Raw genomic sequence first — 13,408 nt, 5'->3', positions numbered from 1 at the left:
CATTCCATTGGCTTTCTTCACTGCCGGCTGTACCTGCACGCTTCCTTTCAGTGACTGATGCACTAGGACACCCAGATCTCGTTGTACGTCACCTGTTCCTAACTTGACACCATTCAGATAATACTCTGCCTTCCTAGTCTTACCACCAAAGTGGATAACCTCACACTTATCCACGTTAAACTGCATCTGCCATGCATCCGCCCACTCACACAACCTGTCCAAGTCACCCTGCAACCTCATAGCATCTTCCTCACAGTTCACACTACCACCCAGCTTTGTATCATCTGCAAATTTGCTAATGGTACTTTTAATCCCTTCATCCAAGTCATTAATGTATATTGTAAATAGCTGCGGTCCCAGCACCGAGCCTTGCGGTACCCCACTAGTTACTGCCTGCCATTCTGAAAGGGACCCATTTATCCCCACTCTTTGCTTTCTGTCTGTCAACCAATTTTCTATCCATGTCAGTACCCTACCTCCAATACCATGTGCTCTAATTTTGCCCAATAATCTCCTATGTGGAACCTTGTCAAAGGCTTTCTGAAAGTCAAGGTACACCACATCCACCGGCTCTCCCCTGTCAATTTTCCTGGTTACATCCTAAAAGAATTCCAGAAGATTAGTCAAGCATGATTTCCCCTTCGTAAATCCATGCTGACTCGGAACAATCCTGTTACTACTATCCAAATGCTCCGCAATTTCGTCTTTTATAATTGACTCCAGCATCTTCCCCACCACTGATGTCAGACTAACTGGTCTATAATTTCCCGTTTTCTCTCTCCCTCCTTTCTTAAAAAGTGGGACAACATTAGCTACCCTCCAATCCACAGGAACTCATCCTGAATCTATAGAACATTGGAAAATGATCACCAATGCATCCACAATTTCTAGCGCCACCTCCTTAAGTACTCTGGGATGCAGACCATCAGGCCCTGGGGATTTATCAGCCTTCAGTCCCATCAGTCTACCCAACACCATTTCCTGCCTAATGTGGATTTCCTTCAGTTCCTCCGTCACCCTAGGATCTCTGCCCACTAGAACATCTGGGAGATTGCTTGTATCTTCCTTAGTGAAGACAAATCCAAAGTACCGGTTCAACTCGTCTGCCATTTCCTCGTTTCCCATAATAAATTCCCCCGCTTCTGTCTTCAAGGGCCGTGCTTGGTGGCTGAGCCAAACCAGACCATGATGGAGAAGGTGAGGACAGACTCAATAATAGCAGTATAGAATTGGACCATCATTGCCTGTGGCAGATTGTGTTTCTTCAGTTGCCGCAGGAAGTACATCCTCTGTTGGGCCTTTTTCACTGTGGATGGTGGCCCCCCATTTATGGTCCCTGGAGATGATGGTTCCAAGGAACTTAAATGACTCCACAGATGTGACTATGGTGTTGTTGATGGTGAGTGGGGGGAGGGAAGAAGGATCTCTTCGAAAGTCTACAATTAGTTCCACTGTCTTGAGTGCATTGAGCTCCAGGTTGTTGCAATGGCACCAGGACGCCAGCTGTGTCACTTCCCATCTGTAGGCAGATTCCTCCCCATCCTGGATCAGTCCAATCAGGGTAGTGTCATCCGCAAACTTGATGGGCTTGACAGAGGAGTCTGTGGAGGTGCAGTCGTTGGTGGAGAGAGAGTAAAGGAGAGGGGAGAGTACGCAGCCTTGCGATGCTCCTATGCTGAGGGTCTGAGGGTCCGAGATGTGCTTTCCCAGCCTCACATGCTGCTTCCTGTCCGTCAGGAAGTTGATGATCCACTGACAGAGGGGTTCAGCCACAGTCAGCTGGGAGAGTTTGTAGTGTAGTAGCTTTGGCACAATGGTGTTAAAAGCAGAGCTAAAGTCCACAAACAGAATCCTGGCATAGGTCCCCTTGTGGTCCAGGTGCTGGAGGATGAAGTGCAGGCTTAGATTGACTGCATCGTCCACCGATCTATTGGCCCTATATGCAAACTGCAGGTGGTCCTGCAGGGGGTTTGTGATGTTTTTCCGCTGGGCCAGCACGTCTTTCAAGTATCTGCCTCCATCTCCACCCCTGGCAGCACATTCCAGGCACTTCTGGGTAAAAACAAAACGTGCCACGCACAGCTCTCTATCTATACATTACTAAAACCCTTGGTTTGTTTGTGTGTATATCTTTATGTGTTTGTGTGTACCATGCCCTCTACACAGCCAAAACGGTACATGACAGCGCGACAATTTTAGGCCCACCCTATTCACCATTCTCCCGTGGTCTGAATAAACCCACTTTTGTTACTTTTTAAAAACAATTTACCTAATAAACTATAATAAATGCGCTCCCCCCCCCCCCCGGGAGGACCAGCACCCATCCCGGCGTGCCCCGCGCCTGACCTTCCTCCCGTGGTGTAGCGCGGCAGCAGAGGATCCACAAGATGGCCGTCCCTGCCAAGCTGCAGGAGATGCTTCAGCTCCACGCCCGGCCTGCAGGAGAGGCCCGCAGGAGAAACGGGGCCGAGGTCAGTACCTTTTCCCAGTCCCCCCTTGCCCGCCTACGGCCATGGGGGCACCCCCGTCCGGGGGAGGAAGGGGGGTGGGGAGGAAGGGGATGGGGAGGAAGGGGGATGGGGAGGAAGGGGGATGGGGAGGAAGGGGGATGGGGAGGAAGGGGGATGGGGAGGAAGGGGGATGGGGAGGAAGGGGGATGGGGAGGAAGGGGGATGGGGAGGAAGGGGGATGGGGAGGAAGGGGGATGGGGAGGAAGGGGGATGGGGAGGAAGGGGGATGGGGAGGAAGGGGGATGGGGAGGAAGGGGGATGGGGAGGAAGGGGGATGGGGAGGAAGGGGGATGGGGAGGAAGGGGGATGGGGAGGAAGGGGGATGGGGAGGAAGGGGGATGGGGAGGAAGGGGGATGGGGAGGAAGGGGGATGGGGAGGAAGGGGGATGGGGAGGAAGGGGGATGGGGAGGAAGGGGGATGGGGAGGAAGGGGGATGGGGAGGAAGGGGGGTGGGGAGGAAGGGGGGTGGGATGGGGGAGGAAGGGGGATGGGGAGGAAGGGGGATGGGGAGGAAGGGGGGATGGGGAGGAAGGGGATGGGGAGGAAGGGGGATGGGGAGGAAGGGGGATGGGGAGGAAGGGGGATGGGGAGGAAGGGGGATGGGGAGGAAAGGGGAGGGGAGGAAAGGGGAGGGGGAGGAAGGGGGGAGAGGGAGGGATGGAGAAGGGGTGAAGGAGATGAGGGAAGTAAGTGGGGGGGGAGGGGGAGAGGGGAGGAGGAGGGAGGGGTGAAGGGGGATGGGGGAGGAGGGAGCTCTGCACCAATGCAGGAGAGGTTTGACCCAACGGGTCCACTTGCTCTAGTCTCTTTTAGACTTTGCCCCTCTCACTTTAAAGTTATGTCCACTAGTCTTTAAAATTTCCACCTCGGGAAAAAGGTTCCGACAATCTATCTTATCTGTTTTAAATACTTCTATCATTTTTCCCCTCATTCTCTGATATTCCAGGGGAAAAAAATCCAAGTCCTTCCAACCTCACCTTGTTGCTAATATCACCTTATCCATGCAACATTCTGGTAAACCTCTTCTGCATCCTCTCCAAAGCCTCCACATCCTTCCTGTAATGGGCCAACCAGAGCCGCATGTAATACTCCAAATGCAGGTCGAACCAAAGTTTATAAAGTTACATCACAATTTCCTGACTCTTATGCTCAATGCCCTGACCAATGAAGGCAAGCATACCATATGTCTTTGTTATCACTCCATCTATTTGAAGTTACTATTTCACGACCAAGATCCCTTTACACATCAAGGTCTTGCGGCACTCGACCTCCCCAAGTTGCAACATCTCACACTTGCTCAGATTAAACAGCCATTTCTCCACTCATTTCTGCAGTTGATCTGCATCCTGCTGGATGCTGTAACAGCCTTCTTAAACTGTCTACAAATCCAGCAATCTTGGTGTCATCTACCAAACCATCTAGATTTACACCCAAGTCATTTACATATATATCAACGGTTCTAGCATAGATCCCTGCAGAAACTCCACTGGTCTTAGACTTCCAACCAGAACCACATCTGTCCACCACAACCCTTTGTCTATGTATGATTAAACCAGTTCTGAATCCATATGACCAAATCACCGTGACTTGAATGCATCTTAATCTTCTGAATTAGCCTACACGGGTGGAGGGGAGGCGTGTTTCTTCCTATTCCGAAGAATCTTCTCCAATAACATCCTTATCACTAACGTGAGGCTCGCCATCCTAAAATCCCATTGATTATCTCTACTTCCATTCTTAAACAAAGGAACATTGGCTCCTCTCTGGTCCTCCAGAACCATCGCCTGCAGTTAGAGAAGTTGCAACAGCCTTTGTCAAAGCTCCTGTAATCTCCTCTTGCTTCTCTTAATAACCAGGATTAGATCCATCCAGGCCCAGGAAATTTATCCACCTTAATGCTCTTCAAGAGCCCCAATACCGTTTCCTTCTTGATCTCAATCTGTTCTTGCTTATTAGCATTCTCCACACTGATCTCATTGTCCTCTATGTCCTTTGTGCAGCAGATGCAAATTACTCCCTTTAGTACCTCACCTACATCCTCTGATTTAAAGCACAAATTCCCTCCTTTGTCCATGAGCGGTCTGGACTTCTTCCTGGTTACCCTCTTGCTTTTAATGTACATATAAAAAGGCCTTGGGATTTTCATTAATCCGACTCGCCAATGACATTTCATGGTCCCTTTTGGCCCTTCCAATCACCCGCTTGAATTATTTCCTACATGCAGCTGTTTGAAAGCACATCAAACTAATGTAGGCCCACAACAAACTAAGAAACATGAACTGTCTTTCAACATACCAGATGATAACGAGATTAATGGTGTAAAAACTAAGCAACCATTTTCTCCAGCTTGAGATTCTAGAACGTACTTGTGCCCTGTCAGGTTGAAGGGTTCTGTCCTTTAAGAAAATGGGAAATTTCTTCTCGCAGAAGATGGTATACATGAAGAATTCTCACACCTCTTGATTAATACAAGGCTGTCAAGGTTTTGTACACCAAGGAAATGAACAACACGGTCAACATGCTACCAGCAATATTTTCCTGTTGTTGGTTTCCAAAGTAGTTTATGTGGTTAATATCCCATTGCTAATTGTGGGAGCTTGCTGTGCCCCAGGTCAGGTGTCACTTCAATAGGCACAACACTTCAACATATTTTGCTTTAACTTCTGGGTCGTCTTGATGTTGTGTACAAACAAAATGCTATGTGCAAACAAAAATGACTTCTCCAGATATTACCACAAGAGACAACAGAACGCAATCTAGAAATGGGCTGAACACATTCACAGCCATTTTAACATCGTTAACAAGAAAACCTTCAAAAACATTTCCTTCGCACTCACAATCTTTGACATTGGACTGAGAGGTGAAAATGGAGCAGGAAGAATGTGACCAAGTTTGGTTGGTGGAGGTGGGAGTTGGGTGTGGATATCAAGGGCTCAGTCTCCCCTTCCCACCAATTTGTGAGAGGTTTAGGGGTGGGGGGAGGATCAGTGGGAGAGGGGATCCGGGAGGCGGGGGGAGTGGAGGGATCGATCCTTGGTTTTTAAGAGAAGGCTGACTGGCCCTTGGATTGGAGAAGCATTGATACCTGGGATCGACTCCAGGGTAAACCTGGGAATAAGGGGTCCAATCCTTGGAACAAGGGGATGGGACTAGCCTTTGGAATTGGAGAGGTGACCCAGTGTCAATCCCAGGAGTGGACCCAGCCTCGGAAACTGGGGTGGTGGACCCTTTGGATTGGTGTGAGGGGGAGAAGGGGTCCATCAAAGGGGGAGTCTGCCCTAGGATTTAAAGGGGGAGTTTACCCTGGGATTGATAGGGGAGTTTAAAGGGGTTATTTAAGGGGGAGTTTGACCCTTGATTAAAAGGGGAGTTTGACCCCATAATTTAATGGGGAGTTTACCTCAGGATTTAAAGGGAAGTTTGCCGCAAGATTTGAAGGGAAGTTTACCCCGGGATTTAATGGGGAATTTACCTTTGATATAAGGGGGAGTTAACTCCAGGATTTTAAAGGGGGGGGGTTAAAAGGGGAGTTTACCACCAGGATTTTTAAAGGGAATTTTGACTCCAGGATTTAAAGGGGGAGTTTACCCTGGGATTTAAAGTTTACCTCAGGGTTAAATTGATTTTACCTCAGGATTTAAAGGGAGGTTTACCATGGGATTTAAAAAGGAATTTTGACCGCAGGATTTAGGGAGGGGTTTAACCCCCGGGATTTAGTGGGGTTATTTAAAGGTGGGAATTTGATCCCATAATTTACTCGGAGGATTATCTCAGGATTTTAAAGGGAATGCACTCCGGGATTTAAAGGGGGAGTTTACCCTGGGATTTAAAGGGGGAATTTACCTGGTTGTTTACAGAGAAGTTTATCCCGGGATTTTAAGGGGGAATTTACCTTGGGATTTAAAGGGGGAATTTACCCCGTTTTTTATAGGGAAGTTTATCTCGGGACTTAAAGGGGGAATTTACCCAGGGATTTAAAGGGGGAATTTACCCCGTTGTTTACAGGGAAGTTTATCCCGGGATTTAAAGGAAGAATTTACCCAGGGATTTAAAGGGAAGTTTATCCCGGGATTTAAAGGGGGAATTTACCCAGGGATTTAAAGGGAAGTTTATCCTGGGATTTAAAGGGGGAATTTACCACGGGATTTAAAGGGGTAGTTTACCGCCGGGATTTAAAGGGGGAATTTAGCCCGTTGTTTACAGAGTTTATCCCGAGGTTTAAAGGGGGAGTTTACCCCGGAATTTAAAGGAGGAATTTACCCTGGGATTTAAAGGGGGAATTTACCCTGATGTTTACAGGGGAGTTTATCCTGGGATTTAAAGGCGGAATTTACCCCAGGATTTAAAGGGGGAATTTACCCTGATGTTTACAGGGAAGTTTATCCTCGGATTTAAAGGAGGAATTTACCCCAGGATTTAAAGGGGGGAATTTACCCTGATGTTTACAGGGAAGTTTATCCTCGGATTTAAAGGAGGAATTTACCCCGGAACTTAAAGGGGGAATTTACCCTGATGTTTACAGGGAAGTTTATCCTGGGATTTAAAGGAGGAATTTACCCCGGGACTTAAAGGGGGAATTTACCCTGATGTTTAAAGGGAAGTTTATCCTGGGATTTAAAGGAGGAATTTACCCCGGGACTTAAAGGGGGAATTTACCCTGATGTTTAAAGGGAAGTTTATCCTGGGATTTAAAGGAGGAATTTACCCCGGGACTTAAAGGGGGAATTTACCCTGATGTTGACAGGGAAGTTTATCCTGGGATTTAAAGGGGGAATTTACCACGGTATTTAAAGGGTGGGATTTACCCCGTGGTTTACAGGAAAGTTTATCCCAGGATTTAAAAGGAGGAATTTACCTCAGGATTTTAAAGGGAGTTGATCCCGGGATTTAAAGGAGAGTTCACCCCTTGATTTAAGGTGTGTGTGTGTGTGTGTGTGTGGGGGGGGGGAATGGGGGATTAACCCCAGGATTTAAAGGAGAGTTTGCCCCTGAGGTGGGTTTTTAAGGGGAATTTTCCCTCGCAGGATTTAAACAGATGTTTACCTCAGCATTTAGAGAATGGATGTCGTGTGGTATCCCCCAGGGGGGAAAGTAAATAGGCAGACACAAAATGTTGGGAGCAACTCAGACGGGGACAGGCAGCAGGCAGCATCTGTGTGCGTGTGTGTGTGGAGAGAGGGAATGGGTGACATTTCAGGTCGAGACCATTCTTCAGGGAGGGTAAAAAGGCCGTCTCTTCCCCTCCCCTCACACTCACCTCCAGTTTAAATTCCATTTGGAATATTTTGGAGGACCAAGAACCACATGAAAGGGGTGAGAGAGAGAGCTCCAGGCTTTTGGGCCTACCTCGAGTGAGGCGCATCCCGCACACTGTGTGTGAGTGTGTGTGTGTGTGTGTGTGGGGCTGGTTGAAGGGACGGGCGAGCCTCAGCGGGAGGGTGTGGGAGCCCGCGTCCACGGCGGATATTTACCTCAAAAAAAAAAATCTCCTTCTCCTCCTCCGTCTTGTCTTTTGGGCGATCGGTCGCTCGCTCGGTCGAGCGGCTGGCGGACGCGGACGCGGGCGGGCAAACAAACGAACTCTCGCTCGAGCAGCGCTGCCTGGGGGAGGGGGGGGAGGGGGAAAGGGAGGGAGGAGCCCCGTCATTGGTCCAACCCCCCCCATCATTAGACCAACCCCCCCTCATTAGTCCAACCCCCCCTCATTGATCCAACCCCCCCCTCACGAGCCCAACCCCCCCTCATTAGTCCAAACCCCCCCACATTAGTCCAACCCCCTCCTCCCACATTAGTCCAACCCCCTCCTCCCTCATTAGTCCAACCCCCTCCCTCATTAGTCCAACCCCCCCTCATTAGTCCAACCCCCCCCTCATTGATCCAACCCCCCCTCATTGATCCAACCCCCCCCATTAGTCCAACCCACCCTCATTAGTCCAACCCCCCTCATTGATCCAACCCCCCCATTAGTCCAACCCACCCTCATTAGTCCAACCCCCTCCTCATTAGTCCAACCCCCTCCTCATTAGTCCAACCCCCTCCTCCCTCATTAGTCCAACCCCCCTCATTCGCCCAACCCCCCCTCATTAGTCCATCACCCCCCCTCATTAATCCAACCCCCCCCTCATTAGTCCAATCCCCCCTCATTAGTCCAACCCCCTTTCATTAGTCCACCCCCCTCATTAGCCCAACCCCCCCTCATTAACCCAACCCCCCCTCATTAGTCCAACACCCCCTCATTAGTCCAACCCCCCCTCTTCATTAGTCCAATCCAACCCCCGATCACCAACCCAACCCCCCCCTCATTAGTCCAAACCCCCATCTCATTAGTCCAACCCCCCCCCTCATTAGTCCAACCCCCCCCTCATTGGTCCAACCCCCCCTCATTGGTCCAACCCCCCCTCATTGGTCCAACCCCCCCTCATTAGTCCAACCCCCCCTCATTAGCCCAACCCCCCCCTCATTAGTCCAACCCCCCTTCATTAGTCCACCCCCCTCTCATTAGTCCACCCCCCTCATTGGTCCAACCCCCCCCTCTTCATTAGTCCAATCCCCCTCATTAGTCCAACCCCCCTTCATTAGTCCAATCCCCCTTCATTAGTCTAACCCCCCCCTCATTAGTCCAACCCCCCCTCTTCATTAGTCCAATCCAACACTCCATCACCAGCCCAACCCCCCCTCATTAGTCCAATCCCCCAATCTCATTAGTCCAACCCCCCCCTCATTAGTCCAACCCCCCTCATTGGTCCAACCCCCCTCAGTAGTCCAACCCCCCTCATTAGTCCAACCCCCTCCATCACTAGCCCAACATTAGTCCAACTCCCCCTCATTAGTCCAACCCCCATCATTAGTCCAACCCCCCTCATTCGTCCAACCCCCCCTCATTAGTCGAAGCTCCCCCCCTCATTAGACCAACACCCCCTCATTGGTCCAACACCCCCTCATTAGCCCAACCCCCCCCTCATTAGTCCAACCCCCATCACTTGCCCAAACCCCCCCTCATTAGTCCAACCCCTCCTCTTATTAGTCCAACCCCCCTCGTTGATCCAACCCCCCCAATTAGTCCAACCCCCCTCATTAGTCCCACCCCCCTCCTCATTAGTCCAACCCCCCTTCATTAGTCCAACCCCCCTTCATTAGTCCAACCCCCCCTCATTAGTCCACCCCCCCTCATTGATGCAACCCCCTTCCTCATTGATCCAATCCCGCCCTCATTAGTCCAAACCCCCTCATTAGTCCACCCCCTCATTAGCCAACCCCTCTCTCATTAGTCCAACCCCATTGATTCAACCCCCTCCTCATTAGTCCAACCCTTCTTCATTAGTCCAACCCCCCTCATTAGTCCAACCCCTCCCCTTATTAGTTCATCTCCCCCTCGTTGATCCAATCTCCGTCGTTGATCCAACAACCCCCCCCCCCTCATTGGTCCCAACCCCCCTCATTAGTCCAACCCCTCCCCTCATTGGTCCAAACCCCCCCATTAGCCCAACCCATCTTATTAGTGTACTCCCCCATTCCCCCATTAGTTCACCCCCCCCTTTCGTTTCATATCATATCATATATATACAGCCGGAAACAGGCCTTTTCGGCCCTCCAAGTCCGTGCCGCCCAGCGATCCCCGTACATTAACACTATCCTACACCCACTAGGGACAATTTTTTACATTTACCCAGCCAATTAACCTACATACCTGTACGTCTTTGGAGTGTGGGAGGAAACCGAAGATCTCGGAGAAAACCCACGCAGGTCACGGGGAGAACGTACAAACTCCTTACAGTGCAGCACCCGTAGTCAGGATCGAACCTGAGTCTCCGGCGCTGCATTCGCTGTAAAGCAGCAACTCTACCGCTGCGCTACCGTGCCGTCCCAATCCGTCAGCACAGGAGCAGGAATAATGGGGGAGGAGGGAGGGGAGGGGGTAGGGAGGGAGGGAGGGGAGGGGGTAGGGAGGGAGGGGATGAGGTAGAGGGGGAGGGGAGGAGGGGGGGAGGGAGGGGATGAGGTAGAGGGGGAGGGGAGGAGGGAGGGGGGAAGGAGGGGAGGAGGGAGGGAGGGGAGGGGAGGGACGGGAGAGGGAGGGAGAGGGGGAGAAGGTGGGGCGAAAGGGGGGGAGAGTGGGTAGAGGGGGAGAGAGGGAAGGAGGTGGAGAGGGAGGGAGGGGAGGGGGAGAAAGGGGGGAGAGTATGTAGAGGGGAGGAGAGGGAGCAGAGGGGGGGCTGGGTGGGAGTTGATTGGTCGAATTGCACGTCACTCGAGCAAGAGGCGGGATCGGAATGCAGAGCCGAGATCCGATTGGTCCAAATCCCGCTGCAGGTCCCGCCTCCCGAGGCGATGGACAGCGAGGTCACCCAATAGCCGACGGATGAGGGAAGGGATGCCTTGAGTCGCCGAGGTGCGGGGGGCGCATGCGCACACGCGGTTGTTTGTCAGCCGGAGAACGTGTGGAGGCTGCGTCGTGACGTCATCGAGACTGGAGTTGATGCGAAAAACTTTTGTGTTTTGCTCAAGATTCCAGCATCTGCAGCCCCAATATATATGTCCCTTCAGCAGTTTGTTTTTGGCGGATAGGCACAAAATGCTGGAGTTACTCAGTGGGTCAGCCAGCTCAAGATTCCAGCATCTGGGGCCCCAATATATATGTCCCTTCAGCAGTTTGTTTTTGGCAGATAGGCACAAAATGCTGGAATAACTCAACGGGTCAGGCAGCTCAAGATTCCAGCATCTGCAGCCCCAGTAAATATCTCCTCGAGCACTTTGTTTTTTGGCGGATAGACACAAAATGCTGGAGTAACTCAGCGGGTCAGGCTGCATCTGTGGAGAAAAGGAAGAAGTGGTAACGTTGCAGGTCGAGACCCTTCTTCAGACTGAAAGTCATGGAGAGGGAAACTTAGAGGTATGAAAATGCACAGAACACAGAACAAATTAGAACTCAGGAAAGGTGGAGCCCACAAAGGTTCGTTGTTGGCTGCGGTCGGCTCAGGTTTGAAGAAGGGTCATGACCCAAAAGGTCCCCAATTCCATTTCTCCTGAGATGAGTTACTCCAGCATTTTGTGTCTATCTTCTCTGTAAGGTGCAAAACCCAGTATCTTCAGTTCCGTCTTTCACATCCCATCTTACACAGTTTTGGTTTTGTCTCTGGATTTCAGCATCTGCGTAATTTTATGCTTCCTGCTTAGCGACCAGTTCCGGGCGGCACCGCTAGGGGGCTGCTCAACGAAGGAGCGGCACCACCAGGACTCTGCAGGCTGCGGCATTGTCCGGATACGCATGCGCAGAGCAGCCTTGTGCCAAGGGGGACTACATCTCCCCAGATGCTCTGCTGAACTCTTGTCATGGTATCAACACGCTCGTCGGTCGTCATCACGCTCGAAGACTATCGAAGACCTGCCTATTTATATAGACATTTACTTATGTTTATTATTATGTATTTATTTTTTAAATTTTCTATAAATAAATATAAACACATAAAAATATTCTATTATAATTATTATAATAATTATTATTCTATTATTAAAAATATATATATATGTTATTCTCATGCACTATAGAAACATAGAAAATAGGTGCAGGAGCAGGCCATTCGGCCCTTCGAGCCAGCACCGCCATTCAATGTGATCATGGCTGATCATCCACAATCAGTACCCCGTTCCTGCCTTCTCCCCAAATCCCTTGATTCAGTTTGCCCGAAGAGCTAAATCTAACTCTTGAAAACATCCAGTGAATAGACCTCCACTGCCTTCTATGGCAGAGAATTTCACAGATTCACAACTCTCTGGGTGAATAAGTTTTTCCTCATCTCAGTCTTAAATGGCCTACCCCTTATTCTTAAACTGTGAGCCCTGGTTCTGGACCGGGAACATTTTTCCTGCATCTAGCGTGTCCAATCCTTTAAGAATTTTGTATATTTCTAAAAGATCCCCTCTCAACCTTCTAAAATCCAGTGAATACAAGCCCAGTCGACCCATTCTTTCATAGAAACATAGAAACATAGAAAATAGGTGCAGGAGTAGGCATTCAGCCCGTCGAGCTGAATTAATATAAATATATAAATATAACTATAAAATAATATCAATATTATTATATAGATTAATACACATTATATTAACATTATATTATTTGTTAATAATAATAATAATAGTTAAGTATTAACTATTATGTATTAATACATATAACAGTATTAATATTATATTAATATTATTAAACTAAAATTATGTAGATTAATACACATTATATTAATAATATATTATGTATTAATAGATATAATAACAGTATTAATATTATATTAATATAAATATTTATAGGATGTATATTTATAAGTATATTTATATCTTTATACATAACATTTTCTACGGGTCTAAAGAAGGGTGTCGACGCGAAACGTTACCCATTCCTTCTCTGCAGAGATGCCTGACCCGCTGAGTTACTCCAGCATTTTGTGTCTATCACCATCTGTAGTCAATGAGAAAACGGACTACACCACCCGACATGCTCTTCCCCAGCGTCATGGCATCATCTCGCTTGAAGACCGGCAACCCAGTCTGTCGCCTGTGGAGAGAGGAGATGAGGACCCCTTCCTTTGTCCCGCCCCCCTGACATCAGTCTGAAGAAGGGTCTCGACCCGAAACGTCACCATTCCTTCTCTCCCGAGATGCTGCCTGACCTGCTGAGTTACTCCAGCATTTTGTGAATAAATCGATGAGGACTACACTTCCCGTCATGCCGTCTGTCCCCCACCCCCCCAGCACGGCTGGCTGCTACCAAGTGGACAAGTTGGACTACATCTCCCGACATGCCACCTATCGACGTCATCTCGTCATGTCGCCGAGGGACGGGGTCCCGCCCACTGACCGACGACGTCATCACGCAGGGGGCGGGGATGGAGGGGGAGGGTCGGCCGCA

At 49.6% G+C, this 13,408-nt stretch overlaps 1 protein-coding gene across 2 annotated transcripts in view; it reads right to left on the bottom strand.

Annotated features, from left to right (window-relative positions):
* Positions 1-8,120, bottom strand: part of paip2b (poly(A) binding protein interacting protein 2B) — an 86,764-nt gene extending 78,644 nt beyond the window's left edge. The window contains exon 1 of one of the 2 annotated variants that reach the window (XM_078403967.1): positions 7,983-8,120. The gene's annotated coding sequence lies outside the window, so the exon portion shown is untranslated. The remainder of the gene's footprint in view (positions 1-7,982) is intronic. The other variant, XM_078403875.1, reaches the window with a different exon arrangement.
* Positions 8,121-13,408: the final 5,288 nt, after the last annotated feature.

This window comes from Rhinoraja longicauda, chromosome 1 (genome assembly GCF_053455715.1).
Source record: "Rhinoraja longicauda isolate Sanriku21f chromosome 1, sRhiLon1.1, whole genome shotgun sequence".
Taxonomy (NCBI): Eukaryota; Metazoa; Chordata; class Chondrichthyes; order Rajiformes; family Arhynchobatidae; genus Rhinoraja; species Rhinoraja longicauda.
The sequence above is the reverse complement of the archived record's forward strand: the minus strand, read 5'-3'. Positions and strand labels throughout refer to the sequence as shown.